The sequence below is a fragment of the Amblyraja radiata genome, chromosome 37, assembly GCF_010909765.2.
Source record: "Amblyraja radiata isolate CabotCenter1 chromosome 37, sAmbRad1.1.pri, whole genome shotgun sequence".
Taxonomy (NCBI): domain Eukaryota; kingdom Metazoa; phylum Chordata; class Chondrichthyes; order Rajiformes; family Rajidae; genus Amblyraja; species Amblyraja radiata.
This window is the reverse complement of record NC_045992.1, coordinates 15,191,571-15,209,725: the sequence shown is the minus strand read 5'-3', so window position 1 is coordinate 15,209,725 and position 18,155 is coordinate 15,191,571.

Here is an 18,155-nt window from a genome sequence, read left to right as displayed (position 1 = left end):
ACCAAAGTGGATAACCTCACATCCATCCACATTATACTGCACCTGCCATGAATCTGCCCACTCACCCAACCTATCCAAGTCACCCTGCAGCCTCACAGCATCCTCCTCGCAGCTCACACTGCCACCCAGCTTTGTGTCATCCGTAACCTTGGAGATGTCACATTTAATTCCCTCATCTAAATCGTTAATATATATAGTAAATAACTGGGGTCCCAGCACCGAGCCTTGTGGCACCCCACTAGTCACTGCCTGCCATTCTGAAAAGGACCTGTTAATTCCTACTCTTTGCTTCCTGTCTGGCAACCAGTTCTCTATCCATGTCAATACCCTACCCCCAATACCATGTACTCTAATTTTGCACACTAATCTCTTGCGTTGGACCTTGTCAAAGGCTTTTTGAAAGTCCAGATACACCACACCCACTGGCTCTCCCTTATCCATTCTACTTGTTACATCCTCAAAAAGTTCCAGAAGATTAGTCAAGCATGATTTCCCCTTCTTAAATCTATGCTGGCTTTGACCGATCCTGTCATTGCTTTCCAAATGCACTGCTATAACATCTTTAACAATCGATGTAAGGCTAGCTGGTCTATAATTCCCCATTTTCTCTCTCCCTCCATTCTTAAAAAGTGGAGTTACATTGGCTACCCTCCAGTCCACAGGAACTGATCCAGAGAGAACATTGGAAAATGATCACCAATGCAGCCATGATTTCTAGGGCCACCTCCTTGAGTATTCTGGGATGCAGACCATCAGGCCCTGGGGATTTATCTGCCTTCAGTCCCTACAGTTTACCTAACACCATTTCCTGACTAATGTGGATTCCCTTCAGTTGCTCCCTCCCACTAGATCCTCGGTCCCCTAATATTTCTGGGAGATTGTACGATACGATACGATACAATTTATTTGTCATTTGGACCCCTTGAGGTCCAAACGAAATGACGTTTCTGCAGCCATACATTACAAACAAATAGACCCAAGACACAACATAATTTACATAAACATCCATCACATTGCTGTGATGGAAGGCCAAAAAAACTTATCTCTCCACTGCACTCCCCCCCCCCCCGATGTCAGAGTCAAAGTCAAAGCCCGCAGTGGAGAGATAAGTTTTTTTGGCCTTCCATCACAGCAATGTGATGGATGTTTATGTAATGTAATGTAATGTAATGGATGGATGTAATGTGATGGATGTAATGTAATGAATTCCACAGTTTCACCACATTCTGGAGAAAGAAATTCCTCCTCATCTCCATTCCAAAGGTACGTAATTTTATTTCGAGGCTGTGCCCTCTGGCCCTAGACTTTCCCAGTGGTGGAAACACTCTCCACATCCACCCTATCCAGGCCTTTCATTATCACTGTGCCATTCAACCTGTTCCTGTGCTGTACTGTGCTATGTTCTACATAACTACCACAGTTCTGATGAAGGTTATTAGCCCTCTGTTGAGATTTATTTATCTTGATGTTTTGTGGCACTCTGAAGACCATCAAGACTATATAATACAATGGGCACCTTTGTCAACAGTGATGTTGAGGAAACAATTACAGTTGTGTTGTAAAATGTTCCAAGGAAGTTCACAACTGTTTTACCAGGCCATTCGGCCCCTAATGTTCATTCCACCTTGAAAACGCATCGCATCAACATAAATATATCAAATCACACCATGAGCTGCAAGAAAACTCCATCCACTCATGCTCATAGACTTTGTCAATGAGAAGCTGCTATCTCCGACTATGGGACACACCACCGGATGCACAAGACCTGGTAGATCACAGCCTGTGAAGGGAAGCCACCAAGCCAGCCCTTGCTCATCGCCCGAAGTTCTTCTTGGTTCTTGGTTTCTTGGTCCTCCAAAATACTCCAAATGGAATTTAAACTGGAGGTGGTGGAGGGAGGGCTTAAGCCAGAAAGGGTTATTGGGAAGAAAGAGCTACTTTAAATTTAGTTGCATCTGGTTGGGTAACTATAGTAGTGTGGAGATTATTCCATGCTTTAATTGTGCGGGGGAAGACCAGAGACCAGAGTGGATGGAGCCAGCAATGATAGGCGTGAGCGAGGACATGAGGAGCAAGTCGGAGGACTTGCAGGCAGGCGTGTGAACTGGCGTCCGACCTAGGTCGGCGGTGAGAGGTACCCCCCCGGCACAAAGGTGGACGGGCGAGGAGAGGGTCAGCGGTTTGCTGGTCCATCTGCAAAACCAGGGAAGGTGATGGATGGAGGTCTCGCAATAGCCTGGGGCTCACCTAGATCGGGCAAAGCTCATAAAGCTCAGACTTAAAATCAGTTCTCCCCAAGTTTGAACAACACATCAAATGTGCAACCAGGGGAGAAAATACATTAGACAAGGCCTACTCAAACATCAAGAAGGGGTTTAGAGCCACACCACTGCCACGCTTAGGCCAGTCGGATCACCTATCCATTCACTTAGCACCAGCATACACCCCCCTCAGGAGAAAAGCTCAACCCACCACCAGGACTGTTAAAACTTGGCCTGAAGGAGCTTCCTCACAGCTACAGGACTGCTTTGAAAGGACAAACTGGGACATTTTTGGAAATCAGGACTTGGAGGAGTACACATCCACTGTACTCTTTTACATCCAGAACTGTGTTGACAACGTCACCGTCGACAAACTCATCCGGGTGTACCCCAACCAGAAGCCGTGGATGACAAAAGAGGTCCAAACTCTCCTCAAGGACCGCAACACCGCCTTCAGGTCTGGCGACAGAGCCCTGTACAGCGCTGCTAGAGCCAAGCTGAAGAAAGGCATCAGGGATGCCAAAGCGGCCCACAAGAGGAAGATAGAGGACCACTTTAACAACAACGATCCACGGCGGGTGTGGCAGGGCATCCAGCACATCACCAACTACAAGCCCAGCAACAGCACGACGGCCACGCCTCACTGGCAGAGGAGCTGAACTGCTTCTTTGCTCGCTTCGAGGCAGAACCAGAAGAGTTCGTCACCATTCTCCCACCAGCCCCTAACAACAACAACTACACCCTCACTGTGCAGGAGCATGAAGTGAGGCGGGTGCTCAGGGCGGTGAACCCGAGGAAGGCTGCCGGCCCGGATGGCGTGACAGGAAGGGTTCTGAAGGAATGTGCAGACCAGCTCTCCGAGGTCTTCACGAAAATCTTCAACCTGTCCCTGTCCAAATCCATCATCCCACCGTGCCTGAAGTCTGCCACAATCATCCCACTACCAAAAAAGCCTGTTATCAGCGGCCTTAACGACTACCGACCGGTCGCTCTCACACCAGTCATCATGAAGTGTTTCGAGAGGCTGGTCCAGCAGCACATCAAAGCCAGCCTCCCGCCCACCTTCCATCCACAACAGTTTGCCTGCAGAGCAAATAGGTCCACTGAGGATGCCATCGCCACTGCTCTTCACACTGCACTGACCCACCTCGAACACCAGGGGAGCTATGTGAGGATGCTTTTCATTGACTTTAGCTCCGCCTTCAATACCATCATCCCCAGCAGACTGGTCACCAATCTCATGGATTTAGGACTCTCCCAACCCATCTGCCTCTGGATCAAGGACTTTCTGTCTAACCGCCCCCAGACCGTCAGACTGGGCCATCACCTCTCCACCCCCATCACACTCAGCACCGGCTCCCCACAGGGCTGTGTGTTGAGCCTCCTCCTCTACGCCCTCTACACCCACGATTGTGCCCCCGCCCACCTCACCAACACCATCGTCAAGTTTGCGGACGACACGACTGTGGTTGGACGTATCTCAGGAGGAGATGAGACAGCCTACAGGGAGGAAGTCCAAAGACTGGCAGCGTGGTGTTCAGACAACAACCTCATCCTAAACACCACAAAAACAAAGGGAATTATCATAGACTTCCGTAAGAACAGTGCAGCCCCCAAACCCCTATTCATCAATGGGGACTGTGTGGAAAGGGTCTCAGACTTCAGATTCCTGGGCACACAAATTACGGAGGATCTCTCCTGGACTACAAACACCACCACAGCAGTCAAGAAGGCCCAGCAGCGACTCTACTTTCTGAGGATCCTCAGGAAAAACAACCTGGAGGAGAAGCTGCTGGTGTCCTTCTACCGCTGCTCCATCGAGAGTGTGCTGGCGTACTGTATAACCGCATGGTATGCCACCTGCTCTGCAGCGGACAGGAGAGCCCTTCAAAAGGTCATCAACACCGCACAAAAAATCACTGGCTGCCCACTGCCCTCCCTGAAGGACATCTTCAGCTCTCGCTGCCTTGGCAGGGCAGCCAACATCCTGAAGGACCCTTCCCACCCTGGACACAAACTGTTCCACCTGCTGCCCTCTGGCAGACGGTACAGGTCTTTCAAAACTCGCACAAACAGACTCAGAGACAGCTTCTACCCCATAGCCATACGTGAACTTAACAATGCAAAATAAGAAATAACACTCACATTCAACTGAATGGTTCTACCTCAGCTGCTATTGTTATTTATCTGTAATTTTTTTTATATGTATATATTTTTACCTTTTCTTATATATTTTAAATTGCTCTTGTGAATCGCACCGTGGGATTGACTTTTAAATCTCGTTGTACCATGTGCAATGACAATAAAGAGATTCATTCATTCATTCATTCATTCATAAGACCTAGAGCGTGGACTGGTCACTGAAAATGGCATCAAAACACGGTGCCTCTTGCATGCGGGCTCAGTGGACTATTTCTGTACACTTTGCTAATCAGAGATTGTGCTTAGTTATTGCAATACTCTACTGAGTGTATGTAAGAAAATAATTTCACTGTGCGTTTGCACTTGTGGAAACAAAGCACCATTGAACCATTGAACCTTTGTAGCGTTCTGAAAATTATTTGACCATCAGGTGCAGGATTCTCCTTGGACCAGTCTCTGTGGCTGAAACTCGAAGCTCTCCAATTTCATCAGAGTTTAACTGAAGTGAGTTGACATGGTATTGCACCACTATAGCTCTAGAGGATGGCAGATGCGTTACTCAAATTACGGAGCAGACCAACAAGAATGTTAACAAATAAGTCACTGAACAGCTGGAAGAAACAGCAATCTGTTGCGAATTTAGTTCTCATCCTGGAGAGGAACTCTCTACTATCGGTGTCCGTGAATTCAGCTCTCAAATTCCCTCCGTAAATCCCTCCGAGTCTCCACCATTAACATTCCTGTTATCCTTTCAACCTAAATAAGGCCAATTATATGTTTGAGTTTGAGTCTAGTTTATTGTACAAGCTACAATCAATAAACAATAGACAATAGACAATAGGTGCAGGAGTAGGCCATTCGGCCCTTCGAGCCAGCACCGCCATTCAATGTGATCATGGCTGATCATCCCCAATCAGTACCCCGTTCCTGCCTTCTCCCCACATCCCCTGACTCCGCTATCTTTAAGAGCCCTATCTAGCTCTCACTTGAAAGTATCCAGAGAACCTGCCTCCACCGCCCTCTGAGGCTGAGAATTCCACACTCACAACTCTCTGTGAGAAAAAGTGTTTCCTCGTCTCCGTTCTAAATGGCTTACTCCTTATTCTTAAACTGTGGCCCGAGCCATCCACAGTGAGCTGATACATTACGAAGGGAAGAACACTTGTCTGGTTTGCAGGCGGCTTGGATCTTCAGTTTCGTTTAGAGATACGGCGCTGAAACAGGCCCTTCGGCCCACCGTGTCCGCACCGACCAGCGATCCGTGCACCATCCTTAATACACACAAGCCATTTATACCAAGCCAATTAACCGACAAACCTGCACGTCTTTGGAGCGCGGGATGGGCAGCGAAGATCTCGGAGAAACTCTGGTCTCTGTCGCTGTAAGGCAGCAACTCTACCGCTACACCATCATCCTCACCACCCCTTACACCTGGTAGCTCTGTTAAAGGCCTCCCTTAGTGAATAATCTCAGTCCATGTACACTGTCATCATCCAACACGCGATCTAACAGCTGCAATTTATTGATTTCAGACTGCATATAATCTGAAGTGATCGGGAGATGCATTGCACACAGCGATACAGTCCCAACAAAACACTGCAGTGTGTATTTTCAATTTGCCTCAAATCCTGCTGCATGAAATTGCCATTGAAGGGACTGAGCTTTGAACTGGGCACAGTGGAAGGAACAGACAAAGTGTTGAAGGAAACTAGTGGCTCACACAGTATCTGTTGAGGGAAGTGGACAGATAACTTTTGGGTCAACACCCTTCATCTGTTGAACTTTTTAGCCTTTACTTTCGACACCGAGGCCTTACCGACCAGCGATCACTCGCGTACACTAGCACTACACATTACAATTCATGAGGAGGATTTATTTTTTTTGGCCAAAGGGTGGCGAATCTGTGGAACTTACTGCCTCAGACGGCTGTGTTTAGTTTAGTTTGACATATAGTTTGTCTTGTTAATAAATGGTGAGTGTGACAAAAAAACTTTCAAGTCTAATGACTCTGGCCAGATTTAATCTACTTCCCAATTTGCCCAAGAGATAGGCAAACAAATTGCAGTTGTGAGGCAGCTGCTCTCCCACCGACACCCAATGTGCCTGCATTGGTAACTTGGATCCAAACATTCACCTGCACCAATGTTATCTACTCATGAAGATTGACACTAAATGCTGGAGTAACTCAGCGGGACAGAGGCAGCATCTCTGGATAGAAGGAATGGGTGACGTTTAGGGTCGAGACCCTTCTTCAGACTGAGCACTAAACCAGCATCTGCAGTTCCATCCAATACTAAACCAGCATCTGCAGTTCCTTCCTCCACATTATCTACTCGTGCCCTGGACCTGCTCCAGAATCGGCAACGCTGACGCAGTTTCTCATCAGGATGACCCAAGGCCACGATGACCACCCTGGCAACGCAGCGCTATTTTATTTGACCATCTGTTAAATCAAACAGTGAGGACAGCGGCAAATATTTTCGGTCGGCGCGGACGGGTCAACGTGTTGAGGGGGAGGGCTGGGGGTCGGTTCAACGAACTGGAGGCAGGGAGGTTGTGACTGAGCCCAGCACACAATGCCTGCCAGCAACCCCAAGCCAGGGGCTGCGGTGTCACTTTAAAAGCTGGAATGAACTGTGAGGGCGCAGTGCAGACTCTGCCCGGACAGTGGGTGACATGAGATGTCAGTGAACACATATACTCAGTATCTACAGTCACGGGCTTTCCAGGAACTGCTGATGAAGAACTCTCAATACCATCGTCTGGCAGCTGGTTGCTTGTGACTGTAGGAAAGAACTGCAGAAGCTGGTTTAAATCGAAGGTAGACACAAAATGCTGGAGTAACTCAGCGGGATAGGCAGCATCTCTGGAGAGAAGGAATGTGTGACATTTCGGGGTGAGACCCTTCTTCAAACAGGGTCTGGAGAAGGGTCTCGACCCGAAACGTCACTCCAACATTTTGTGTCAACCAGCAGGTTGTTTGTGCCTCTCTGTTGGACTCAGTACACTACACAAGTCACAGGAGCAGAATTAGGCCATTCGGTCCATCGAGTCTACTACGCCATTCGATCATGGCTGACCTATCTCTCTCTCTCAACCACATTCTCCTGCCTTCTCCTCACAACCTTTGACGCCCTAACTAATCAAGAAATCTATCAATCTCCGCTTTAAACATACCCAATGACGGCCTCTGACGGCGGTAGAGTTGCTGCCTCCCAGCGCCAGATACACGTGTTCATCCTGACCTTGGGCGCTGTGTGTATGGCGTTTATACGCTCTCCCTGTGACCGTGTGGGTTTTCCCCGGGTGCTCAGGTTTCCTCCCACATTCCAAAGATGTTTGCAGATTAATTGTGTAGAACTAGTGTACAGGGATCGTTGGCCGGTGCGGACTCGGTGGGCTGATGGTCCGCACAGTATCTCTAAACTAAACTAAACTAAACAGTTGACTGTTGTAATGAATTCCACAGATTCACCACCCTCCGACTGAAGAAATTCCTCCGCATCTCCATTCTAAAAGTACGTCCTTTAATTCTGAGGCTGCGCCCTCTAGTCTTAGACGCTCCCATTTGTGGAAACATCCTCTCCACGTCCACTCTATCCAGGCCTTTCAGTACTCGGTAATTTTCAATGAGATCCCCATCGTCCTCCTAAACTCCAGCGGTATGGGCCAGTGCCGTCAAACGCTCATCATACCTTAACATGATCGTAACTGGGATCATTCTCGTAAACCTCCTCAGGACCCTCCCCAACCCTACAATACTCAATATTCCTCCATCAACAACCTACGCTAGGTTGTAGCCAGGCACAATCCTGTCCGGTGCCCCATCAGGCTTCAGGGGAACACTCTGACTGGTAGAAGATGCTTTAGTTTAGGTTATTGTCACGTGTACCGAGGTACGTAAAAAGCTTTTTGTTACGTGCTATCCAGTCAGCGGAAAGACTATACAGGATTACAATCGAGCCGTCCAGTGTACAGATACTGGATAAAGGGAATAATGTTTAGTGCAAGATAAAGTCCAGTAAAGTCAGATTAAAGATAGTGTCCAATGAGATAGATGATAGCTCAGAACCTCTCTCTAGTTGTTGATAGGATGGTTCAGTTGCCTAATAACAGCTGGGAAGAAACTGGTCCTGAATCTGGAGGTGTGTATTCTCTGATTTCTGTGCCTCTTGCCTGATGGGAGAGGGGAGAAGAGGGAGTGACTGGGGTGAGACTGGTCCTTGATTATGCTGCTGGCCTTGCCGAGGCAGTGTAAAGTGTAGATGGAGTCGATGGAAGGGAGGTTGGGTTGTGTGATGGTCTGGGCTGCGTCCATAATTCTCTACAAATTCTCCTGTTCCCAAACCATGCTGGTTCTACTACCAGACACACGCTGAAGTTCTTTCTTAAACCGAGGAAGCAGAGATGTGCAGTCTCATTACAAACTATCCACTAAGAGCTCTCTGTGGGATAAAATGAAGCCATGAGGATGTTTCGGAAGCTGACAACTTGAGAAAAAAAAGTTTGATGAATTGCATACCTTGTGATTAAAGAACTCACTGATCTGATCCACTTCTCCGTGGATTGTCACCTTGTCGTGGTGGAGAAGCTTGTGTGGACCTGAGATCCTGAGAGCGATGCCGTCTGGGGCTATGCTCCTGGTAGGGTCACCCATGGCGGTAAGGTCGAGGGGGAGGTCCCTGACAGAGAGCAATCCAACCAAGACCTCAACGGTGGAACAGGCGGAGGACGACGGCTGACCTTAGTGGAGCGTCACAACGGCTGGGAAGGCGGATGAAGGCTGCAGCAGAAAAGGGTCTCCGGCCGTCTTGGACTCCATGCCACTGGATCCTGACCCAGATCTGTCAAGGACCGTGTGTGGTGGCTGTCTGCGCACCAGTCTCCCCACGTTAAATAAAGTCACGCACAGGCGTCCTCCATATAGGGAATAGCACCCTGGAGACACCCATGGTCAGCTACGACCAAAGGGGGCCTAAGATGAAGATGATCTGATGAGAAAACAAATGCATTTTGCTTACGTCCATCCTAGATTGGTTACACTACGGACTTCGGGCATTATTCTGATGCTGCACTATATATTTTTATTTATTTAACTACTTTTCAAATTTTAACATGTTCATAAGTAATAGGAGCAGAATTAGGCCATTCGGTCCATCAAGTCTATGCCGCCATTCAATCACGGCTGATCTATCTCTCCATCCTAACCCCATTCTCCTGCCTTCTCCCCATAACCTCTGACACCCGTACTAATCAAGAATCTACAGTATCAATCTCTGCCTTAAAAATACCCACTGACTTGGCCTCCACAGCCGTCTGCAGCAATGAATTCCACAGATTCACCACCCTTTGGCTGGTTATGATATTATCACGAGAATACTGTGTTGCTGCATGACCCGCTGAGTTACTCCAGCACTTTATCTCTTTTTTTTAATAAACCAAAATTCAAAACCAAAAACTGCATCTGCAGTTTCTTGGATCTTTGTCTTGGTCTCCTTGTTCGATACATCAGTTGATTACAAATAGGTCAACAAGGTGTTAATTACACGAGCAATTAACCTACCATCCTACACAGTTTTGTAAAGTGGGAGCACCTAGAGAAACGTACGTGGTCACCGGTAGAACGTGCAAACTCCTCAAAGACAGGACCAAGGTTGACTTTGAAGCAGGTGCAGCGATTGAGTTCCTGCCTTACAGCGCCAGAGACCCGGTTCAAACTGTATGGTTTATGTACCTTCTCCCCGTGACCTGCGTGGGTTTTCTCCGGGTGCTCCGGTTTTCTCCCACACTCCAAAGACGTGCGGGTTTGTGGGTTAATTGACTTGGTAAAATGTGTAAATAGCCCCTAGCGTGTGTAGGATGTTGCTAGTGTGCGGGGATCACTGGTCGGCGTGGACCTGGTGGGCCGAAGGGCCTGTTTCCGTGCTGTACCTGCAAACTAAACTAAACTTGGAGATGTCAGGCAGTAGCACTACCTGCTGCACTGCGTAGTACCCCCCCCCCCCCCCCCCCCGGCCCGTTGGGATCTTGTTGTGTAAACTGTAAGCCATGAGGTTTATGTTTGTTCCGTTCCTAGCTAAATAAAAGCTAAACAAATAGTAAATGCGTTATCGCTTGACATCTTTAACCTAGACCTTGGAGTTTGTGCCAATGTTCTGTTGTGCAAAGTTCAGCCACAAGTAAATTTGACGTATATTGTGTGCTTTGCTCGAAAAATAAAGCGCTTCATGGGCAAGTTGGGAACAACAATTCCTGCTTGTGAAGTTTTGTGGTTACACTGGGTTATAAGTAGACCTTAATGAGTCAGAATTCGGTCTGTCCAGGGTATAGCTAGAGCGTTTCATATCTGTGTTGCACTCACTACATACAGAAGGCACAATCCTGATTACTGGTGCATCATCTCAAGTGAAGGTGGCTTCCCACTTGCGGAGAGGTTAGCTTACTTGGTGTCTAACAGCAAAGGAAAGGACAAAAGTTAGGCAAAGATGCTGTTTCTAGTTTATTTATCTATGAATATTGATTTCTCTAACTTCAAGTAACTCCTGCATTCCCTCTCTCTCCATCACTCCCCCACCCAAGTCACACCAGCTTCTCGTTCTCACCTAGCAAACAGCCAACAATGTCCTGTTTCATTTATCATTGGGGGTTTTTGCATACCTTTCATTCATTTTTTCTACATCTCTCTACATCACTGTTTATATATCTCTCGTCTGAAGAAGGGTCCTGACCCGGAACGTCACCCATTCCTTCTCTCCAGAGATGCTGCCCGTTACTCCAGCATTTTGTGACTATGCAGTTTAGTTTAGAGATAGCATTGAAACAGGCCCTTTGGCCCACCGAGTCCGTTCCGACCGGCGATCCCCGCACACTATCACTATCCTACACACACGAGGGCCAATTTTACATTCACAACAAGCCAATTAACCTACAAACCAGTACGTCTTTGGAGTGTGGGAGAAAGCCCATATGGTTTTCCACGGGGAGAACGTACAAACTCCGTACAGACAGCACCCGTAGTCAGGATCGAACCCGGGTCTCTGGTGCTGTAAGGCAGCAACTCAACCGTTGCGCCACCGTGCCGCCTGTGACCAGAAAAAAAGCTACACGATACTAATGTCTGAAGAAGGGTTTCCGGCCCGAAACGTCACCTATTTCCTTCGCTCCATAGATGCTGCTGCACCCGCTGAGTTTCTCCAGCATTTTTGTGTACACGATACTAATGTCTGCCTTTAAAGCATCAGTGAGATGAATGTGTGCGGCCTTTTTCTGAAGTATAAATTGAATGTCGAGTTTGGTTTGAAGAGTCGAGATTGAAGAGTATTTAATCACCGTATGTACCGACAACGGAACAATGAGATTCTTACTTGCAGCAGCAAGTGGCACACCGGTCATTCCCTCTTCTCCCCACTCCCATCAGGCAAGAGGTACAGAACTGTGAAAACACACACATCCAGATTCAGGGACAGTTGGAAGGAGGCCATTCAGCCCCTCGGGTCCAGACTAGCTCACTGTGGAGAAATCCCATTCCCGCTCCTCATTATTTCCCAACTTCCCTACAATATATTCTCTCCCTCATGTGAGCATCAAATCCTTTCTTTCTTGATTTCATAATTTCATAATTCTTGAGCAAAACAAAAAGTGTTAGAGGAATACAATGGGTCAGGCAGCATCTGTGGAGGAAGTGCATAGTCAACGTTTCAGGTCAGGACCTGATGAAAATGGATCCCGTCTGAACCGAAACGTCACCTGTCCATTCCCTCCCTGGCCTGCTGAGTTCCTCCAGTTAAAACTTTTTGCCATTAAGCTATGTACATGAAGAGTTATTGTCAAGCTGGAAAGGGCGCAGAGAAGATTTACCAGGATGTTACCAGGACTCCTACTGAGCTATAGGGAGAGGTTGAGCAGGCTATTGCCTGGAGAGCAGGAGGATGAAGGGTGATCTTATAGAAGTGTACAAAATCGTGATGGGAATTGATCAGATAAACGCACAGTCTCTTGCCCAGAGTAGGGCATTCAAGAACCAGAGGACATACAATATGTTTAAAGTGAGGTGGGAACCTCAGGGTAACTATTTTGCACAAAGGGTGGTGGGTTTCTGGAACGAGCTGCCGGAGGAAGTGGTTGAGGCAGGTACTATCGCAATGTTTAAGAAACGATTAGACAGGTACATGGATATGACAGGTTTAGAGGGATAAGGGCCAAATGCAGGCAAGTGGGATTCGTGTACTGTAGGTGGGCAGGTTGGGCCACTGGGCCTGTTTCCCCACTGTATCACTCTATGACCCTATGACTCTAAGACTAGGGGTAATTCGGTACGTCTTTGGGATGCGAGAGGAAACTGGAGCACCCGAAGGAAACCCACGCAGTCACAGGGGAAACGTGCAAACTCCACTCAGAGAGCACCGGAGGGCAGGATCGAACCCAGATTGAAACATATAAAATTGTTAAGGACTTGGACACACTAGAGGCAGGAAACATGTTCCCGATGTTGCTGGAGTCCAGAACCAGGGGCCACAGTTTAAGAATAAGGAGTAAGCCATTTAAAACGGAGACGAGGAAACACTTTTTCTCACAGAGAGTGGTGAGTCTGTGGAATTCTCTGCCTCAGAAGGCGGAGGGGGCAGGTTCTCTAGATGCTTTCTAGAGAGAGCTAGATAGGGCTCTTAAAAATAGCGGAGTCAGAGGATATGGGGAGAAGGCAGGAACGGAGTACTGACTGGGGATGATCAGCCATGATCACATCGAATGGCGGTGCTGGCCCGAAGGGCCAAACGGCCTGCACCTATTATCTATTGTCTATCGGAGCTGCTCCACCCATTTTCTGTTCCACCCTGCTGCCCTCTGAGACCAAAAACTGTGGTTCAAAAGCCCATCTGGAAACTGGTGCCGAACTTCAACAGGGAGCGCCACTTGGGGGAGTTGCCATCAGTTGAGTAAAACATCAAGCAAAGACCTGGCAGGTATTTCAGTAAGGGTGGCACGGTGGTGCAGCGGTAGAGCTACAGCCCTACAGCGCCAGAGACCCGGGTTCAATCCTGACTACAGGCGCTGTCTGTACGGAGTTTGTACGTTCTCCCCGTGCGCCCCCCAGAGCCAATAAAATCACGGGAGACCCCTTCCACCCATGCAATGGACTGTTCCAGCTGCTACGGTCAGGCAAACGCCTCCGTTGCCATGCTGTGAGAACGGAGAGGTTGAGAAGGAGTTTCTTCCCAGAGGCCATTCGGACTGTAAACTCCTATCTCACCAGGGACTAACTTTACTGAACGTTTTTCCTTCCAATATGTAAAAGAATATGTGTGTGTTTAAGATTGTGTTTATAGTTTGTTTGGTTGTTTGTTTGTTTGTCTTTTTGCACAAAGTCCGCGAGCATTGACACTTTTCATTTCACTGCACATCTCGTATGTGTATGTGACGAATAAACTTGACTTGACTTGGGTTACATCCGAGATCTTCAATTTCCTGCCGCACTCCAAAGACGCGCAGGTTTGTAGGTTAATTACATTGGTAAATTGTCCCTAGTGTGTGTAGGGTAGTATTAATGCCCACCTTTGCCTGTGTGTGAATGTGTGTGAATGTGTGTGAGTGATTGGTGGTGGTCGGAGGGGCCGTAGGCGCAGATTGGCAGCCACGCTTCCGTCAGTCTGCCCCAGGGCAGCTGTGGCTACAGAAGTAGCTTACCACCACCGAGTGTGACTGAGGAGTGAATGAATAATGCGATGTAAAGCGCCTTGAGTATTAGAAAGGCGCTATATAAATCCCATCCATTATTATTATCATTAATGTGCGGGGGTCGCTGGTTGGTGCAGACTTGATGGGCCGAAGGGCCTGTTTCTGCCCTTTCTGTATCTCTAAACAAAACTAAACTAAACTAAAGTACCTCCTGTCACGGTAAACAGGTGCATGGACAAATATTTTCTCTGATAAAACATTCTGTGGACCTTGTTTCTCCTGCGTTAGTAGAGTTGGTGCAAACATCGACATGGAACTTTGGGTGGCGGTGATTGTTTACAGGGCTGGGATCAGGAGGACAAAGTCTCAGCTGAAATATTCTGCAGCCGCTGTTCCTAATCACTGTTTTCCCATGAGGTTCTTGCTCTCCGAGCCAAAATCAACGCCACCCCTGCTTTCCCCAAGATACTCGGGGACAGGAGAGTTGAGCTGGAGAATCCAGAAACTGAACATTGACTTTTCCAATTTCAGGTAGTCCTAAAAACTAAAATCAGTGTAAGAAGGAACTGCAGATGCTGGTTTACAACGAAGATAGACACAAAATGCTGGAGTAACTCAGCGAGACAGGCAGCATCTCTGGAAAGGAGTGGGTGACGTTCGAACCCAGGACTCAGGTGACTGCTGGAGACTGTCAAGTTGCCAGCAGTTGCCTGAAAAACTGGCAACTGGAACGGCGACTGTCCAAGTGGAACACACACACACACTTCGCTTCCTTCACCAGCCCGTTATGCAGGCGGGGGACAGGGCAAGCGGGGGGAGAGCTGTCTGAGTGAAATTCACACGGTGCAAAGCCGTGTGAATTTTCAGATCCACTCCTTCAGGACCACTCAGGATCCTCTACATCTCCATCTCCATCTCCTTCTCCTTTATCCCCCGTGTAAAGTCATGGGTTGGGTATGGGTTAGTAAAAAATAAATAGTGGTCGGCACGGTGGCACAGCGGTAGAGTTGCTGCCTTACACTACGACCCCGACTACGAGTGCTGCCTGCACCAAGTTTGTACGTTCTCCCCGTGACATGCGCAGGTTTTTTCCGAGATCTTCGGTCTCCTCTCACACTCCAAAGGCGTGCAGGTTTGCCAGTCAATTGGTGTAAATGTAAATCATACCTTGCATGTGTTGGAAGGTGTAAAGGGCCTGTCCCATTTGGGCGACATTTACGCGACATCATTTACGCGTGGTGCGCGGAGACGTAGGCAGTGACGCGCAGTCGCGCACGGCACCCCAGGATTTTGGCATTTACAAAATCTTTGCGTGCCATCTGCGTGACGCACAAATGACGTCCAACTGGGACAGGCCCTTAAGTGTGTGGGGATCGCTGGTCGGTGCGAACTCGGTTGGCTAGAGGGCCTGTTCTCTTTCTGTATCTCTAAACTAAACTAATCTATGCAATGGGTGCACTGACTTCAACATTTGCAATGTTTAAGAATCAACTACACAGGTGCATGGATTGATGAGGTTTAGAAGGATGTGGGCCAAACGCAGACAGGTGGGACGAGTGTAAATGGGATATGTTGGTCAGTGCGGGCAGGTTGGGCCGAAGGGCCTGTTTCTGTGCTGTATCTCTGAACTAAACTAAACTGAAACTAATCTGGCTTGTGTGAGACTGCAGCACTGCCGTGGAACAGCTCTCAATACTCAACGCAGAGCTTTCTGAGTTGAAAATGGAACCAAACAACAGGAAATTGGAACATTAGTAAATCATTACCAACATATTGTGACACAGAACGGGGACCATTCAGCCATGTGCTCCCAACGGAGTTGTGAATCTGTGGAATTCTCTGCCACAGACGGCAGTGGAGGCCAATTCACTGGATGTATTCAAGAGAGGGTCAGATATAGCTCTTAGGGCTAACGGAATCAAGGGATATGGGGAGAAAGCAGGAACGGGGTACTGATTCTGGATGATCATCCATGATCATTGAATGGCGATGCTGGCTCGAAGGGCCGAATGGCCTACTCCTACACCTATTTTCTGTGTTTTCTGTGTTTCTAACAGTACAATCCCATTAGAATCACTCCACTTCATAACATGGGCTCTGCAATAAATCTGTTCTCACATATCCGCCAACTTGGCCACAGCGGTAGATTTGCTGCCTTGCAGCGCCAGAGACCCGGGTTCAATCCTGATTACGGGTGCTGTCTAGAGGGAGTTTGTATGTTCTCCTCGTGACCACGTGGGTTCTCTCTGGGCGCCCCGGTTTCCTCCCAATACTCCAAAGACATACAAGTCTGTAGGTTAATTGGCCTTGGCAACAATTGTGCATAGGATAGTGTGTATATTCATGCTAGTGTACGGGGATCGTTGGTCGGCGCGGACTTGTTGGGACGAAGGGCCTGTTTCCGTGCTGTATCTCTCTAAACTTTAAACTGCAAACTCCACTTTGATAACCACTTACGCATACGAAAGGAAAATGTATGACAGCCAATTAGCCAGCGCTACATCTATGTAGCTTAGTTTAGTTAAAAAATACAGCAGGGAAACAGGCCATTCGGCCCACCGAGTCCACGCTGACCATCGATCATCCGTCACGCTAGTTCTATGTTATCCCACTTTCACATCCACTCCCTACACAATGTGGGCAATTTACAGAGGGCCAATTAACCAACAAACCCCCACGTCTTTGGGATGTAGGAGGAAACTGGAGCACCCGGTGGAAACCCACGCTGTCACAGGAAAAGGTGCAAACTGACGCACAGGCAGCACCCGAGGTCAGGATCGAACCCTGGTCCCTGGTGCTGTGGGGCAGCAGCACTACCCGCTGCGCATCTGTGCCGTGCAGTATGTCGGTGAATTGTAGAACTTGTAGAATTGTTGATAAGAATATGGAAAGAATTTAAGTATTGTGTGCAGTTCTGGAGAGGTTGAGTAGGCTGGGACTCTATTCCATGGAGCATAGGAGGATGAGGGGAGATCTTATATAGTGGTATACAAAACCATGAGAGGAATAGATCGGGTAGATGCACAGAGTTTTTTACCCAGAGTAGGGGAATCGAGGACCAGAGGACATAGGTTCAAGGTGAAGGGGGAAAGATTTAATAGGAATCCGAGAGGTAACTTTTTCAGACAGAGGATGGCGGATGTATGGAACAAGCTGCCTGAGGAGGTAGTTGAGGCTGGGACTATCCCATCGTTTAAGAAACAGTTGGACTGTTACATGGATAGGACAGGTTTGGAGGGTTATGGACCAAGTGCAGACAAGTGGGACTAGTGTAGCTGGGACATTGTTGGCCGGTGTGGGCGAGTTGGGCCGAGGGGCCTGATTCCATACTGTATCTCTCTATGATTCTATGGTCACCCCATTACAGGAAGAATATGGAGGCGTTGGAGAGGGTGCAGAAGGGATTTACCAAAATACTGCCTGGATTAGAAGGTATTAACTCTGAGGAGAGGTTGGACAGACTTGGATTGTTTTCTCTGGATCATCAGAGGCTAAGTGAAGACCTGATAGAAGTTTACAAAATTATGAGAGGCACAGATAGGGATAGAAGGTCAGATCATTTATTTCCAGGGTGGAAATATCAAAAACAAGCTTCAAGGTGAGCGGGTGAAAGTTAAAGGAGATGTGAGATGTGTGGGTGCCTGGAACACACTGCTTGGGGTGTTGGTAGAGGCAGATACAACAGTGGCATTGAAGAGGTTTTCAGATAGGTGCATGGATATGCAGGGCATTGGGAGATATGGATCAAATGCATGCAAAGGAGATTAATTTAATTTGGTGTCATGTTCTGCATGGCTATTGTGGGCCGAAGGTCCTGTTCCTGTGCTGTAATGTTCTGTATTCTATGTTCCATGTTAATACAATGGGCTTGGATAGAACTTAGTTTGGGAAGGATTCGTTTAGTTTAGTTTATTGTCACATGCACAGGGGTACAATGTAAAGCTTTTGTTGCGTGCTATCCAGTCAGCAGAAAGACAGTATATGATTACAATCGACCCATTCACAGTGTACAGATACATGGCAAGGGAATAACGTTTAGTGCAAGGTGAACCCACTCTGGGCAAAAGACTCTGTGCATTC